We start from the raw sequence: 3,957 nt of genomic DNA on the forward strand, positions 1-3,957 counted from the left end.
CCCTCCAATACTAACAGCCAATCACAAGTTCAGCCATGCGTTCCACGCCTCGCCCTGGAAACCATCCTTGTCTCTCATTGGCCAGCCGTTCCCCAGTCCCGCGACTCACTCCAAGCCAGCCAATGGCAGGAAGGATAAAAGCCGCCCACTTAGAGCCCTAGCTTAAACTGGGATACTGTGGATGACGTCATGCGCCCCCCCCCAGTCATGTTTATTGAATAGCAGTTGCTCATCTGCCCATTGCTTCCTGTGTTTATATACTTTATCAGGAAGCAAGCCAGGCACACAGGTTTGGCATTAAAGGTTAGTTGCCAACTTACCTGTAACTGGTGCAGGCTGGGTTTAATAGACTGATACCTCCCAACTGCATGCATCCCAATATTTCAAATGGACAAAGAGGGACACATTAATTTTAGGGGTGTGAGTGAGGTGTGGCTGTTCAGTCATGTTAGGTGACTTACTAATAATAGTTTATGCAACTAAAATGTAATTTAGAACAAGAACAATGTAGCTTACTTACACAGACTGATTTCCAAATAAAGTGGGACCTCGGTTTACGAATTGAATGCGTTCTCCGGGACGTTTCTTATTGCGAAACATTTGTAAACCGAAACACGGTTTCTCATAGGAATGCATTGAAAACCAATTAATACGTTCTGGAGGTCAGAAAAAAGTCAAAATGAGCTGGCATGGAAGCTAACCCACAATGCAGAACACACAATAAAAGGCATGCAAACGATGAAGCTCAGCTCCCTACCTTTCCACAGCTTGAGAAAAGCACCAAAAAGTCCCAAAACAACTGCAAACAATTTCCAGAATGGCTGCAAAAGTCGCTCCATCACCGTCACACTCAACACCACGTGCTACCCACAGGCTCCAGCATGCAGGGGGCGGTGCTATAAACCTCCCAGGTGCAATGCATCCTGGGTAAACTTGCTTTGTATTGCGAAACAAATTTGTAAGCCGTGGATTTTCAATGGATTTTCATTTGTAAACCGAAAATTATGTTAACCTAGGCATTTGTAAACTGAAAATTATGTTAACCGAGGCATTTGTAAACCGAGGTCCCACTGTACATTTATTGTAGTGTCAAGGGGCAATGTCACGCCGTACTTACCTTTTCCCAATCACTTCCTCTGCACTTCCTCTTTCCCACTCAGTTTTTATTTTTTTCCATTTATTTCTAACTAAAACCATAAGACAAAGTAGGGAATACTTTGTCTTATGCATTTTTTCTTTGCCTGGCACTTCTAGACAGAGGACGCAGCTACCACCATCTAGAAGTGGATTTTGCTTTGTCTGCGGAGGATCTCTTGGGATCCTTCCTAGACCTCAATGCTGTAACATTCCACATGCGAGAGAATACAACCGTGATGTCGGCTCGGAGAGGACTCACTGGAAGAAGATAGAGGGATTGGTTCGGGTAAGTAGAATTCAACTTTCATTGCCTCTCCGGCAACTGGACCCTCAGCGGAGATGTCACTGTAGGGGGGCTCTTTTTTAACGACAGGTTACTCTGAGTATTATTGCTATGAAGCATTGTAATACATTATGATGCATCAACAATATGGACCTACTAGAAAACAGTGACATTATGATAGAAAGGAGGGACGAATGGATATGGGCCTAAATAGGGACACTTGGGAGGTAGACTAATATCCAATATTTGATGGCAGATTCATGATTTTGGACCCATCCCACCATCCAGGGATTTTCTGCTGTTCCGATTTTTGGCTATCATTCGTTTTGCTGCAGGCAAGATATGGATAACTATAAAAGAATACAGGTCAAAGATATCAAGTATATTTATATGGAGTAAAAATAGTGTAGCTACAAATATAAAGGACCTATTAAGCAGTTTTTGTATTTTAATATAGATCATATGCCAAAACAATTGGATTGGTTGACAATCCCACCAAATAATGGTCCAATCCTCCTTTATCTATTTCACATCTCCATCATCTACCTGTATGATCATGATATATCTTTGCTAACCTACTAGGTACCAGAACTACCTATTTAATATTTTATTATGTACCTCCACCAAATTGAGGCAGTGCACTTTTTTATTTACTAATTTTATAGATTCAATCCACTCTTTATAATCAATTTTTATTTTTAATTCTTGTTCCCATTTTTCTAATAACATTTAGGAGAGGTGTCTCATCATCCTCAATTATCACTGTTATAGAGTCTGCTGCTAATATTTTCAAAGTATTGGTCTTAAGCATACTCTCTGACTTAACAATTTTATTATTTTTGACAGTAACTAGGTAGTTATCTAGGTAGCTCATTACTCTCAAATATTTAAAAAAATATTTCTTTTGTAACTGAAAATTTATTGAAAGTGTGGAAAAGTCTTGAATTTAATTATTCTTCAATAGATCTTCAACAGTAACTATTTCAGAGGAGAACCAACTGTTTAGATTATGATCTTTAATATTAACACTACATGACTCCCTCCCATCATTTTATAAGGTGTGGGAACCCTGGCACGAATATAAAGATAGTGTATAATGTCTATCTTCCGGCGATGTCCTCACCACTCTAAGATTTCAGCTGGGGCCCTTACGACCCACTGAGATTCACATAACCAGTTGATGATTATTAGGGGTTGTCAGGAGGATTAGGGGCTTTTGAGAGTGGAGGAATGAGAGGTCACAGAGGCGGGAGCTGGGAGAGGGGAGGGATCATGCCCCCTTGCCCAGTAAACAGAATCCCGAACCCCACCCCCGGTGAGTTGATTTTCAAAAGTACGAGAGCACCCATGCAGCGATCAGTATTCCTAGGCCCCACAAATAGTGACCCTGAGCTGGGCTAACAGCAGTTACTTCGAAACCATCACTGGTGACCCTTACAACCCCCATCCATACTCACCTTATTTTCTCTGTGTTCTCTCTGTTCCGTTACCTTTTTGTTCATCTTTATGGCCAATACATGTCATTCCAACTATGGCTATCCAAGGTAATGCACAAAAGACATACTTAAGCAGATGTTACTAATCTATTTACACTCGCCACAGGTTCGATTGGGAATCCACGGCCATATGGGATGGACATGCATGGCGGGTGAACTTGGTCACCAATTTTAGATATATTGATGATTTATTTTTTATTTGGGAAGGTACAGAGGACCTTTTAAACTCTTTTATTCACCATCTTAATCACAGCAATATAGGTATTATTTTATCCTGTGAATATAGTAAAGAATCCATACATTTTTTAGATCTTAATATTTTTATTAAAGAGGATAAAATTCACACGAAAACATTTTTTTTATAGTTTGTGTTAACACAGCTATCGAGCAATCTAGTTGTCATTATAAGCCCTGATTAGAAAGTGCCCCACAAGTCAATTTTTATGTCTCCGTAGGTATTGCTCTCAGCTAGAAGACTTCAATACACAGGCTAATTTTTTAAGAGATAAATTAATTGAAAAACATTATTCACCAACTCATCTTAATACCACTATAAATAATATTAGGGAAAAAGAACAAACAAACCTTTTAACATACAAAGATAAACCAACTACTAATGCCATGCCCCTTCCAGTCATTTTTAATTTTAATAACAAAAGTGACCACAGAAAGAAAGTAATTAAAAAGCATTGCCATTTATTAAAACAAGATGAAATACTTAAAAACATTAAAACTTACAAACCCAATATCGTATTTAGAGGTGCCCCTAATTTTAAGTAAATTTTAACCACCAATTTTACTAAAGAAACTAAACTTAATACCACCTCTTTTATCTCTTATACCAGTGGATTTTATAAATGTAAGCGATGTATTGTTTGTAAAAACACTGACCCCTCTGTTCCACCCAAAACTATTTTATCTAAATCTAATACAACTAATCAAACTTAAAAAAATAAGGATTTCATCAGCTGCGATACCAAAAATGTAATCTACCTAGTGGAGTGTCGATCCTCTGCCTAGATCTGGAAATGATCTACTTTC

Source organism: Pelobates fuscus, chromosome 12, assembly GCF_036172605.1.
Source record: "Pelobates fuscus isolate aPelFus1 chromosome 12, aPelFus1.pri, whole genome shotgun sequence".
Lineage (NCBI taxonomy): Eukaryota > Metazoa > Chordata > Amphibia > Anura > Pelobatidae > Pelobates > Pelobates fuscus.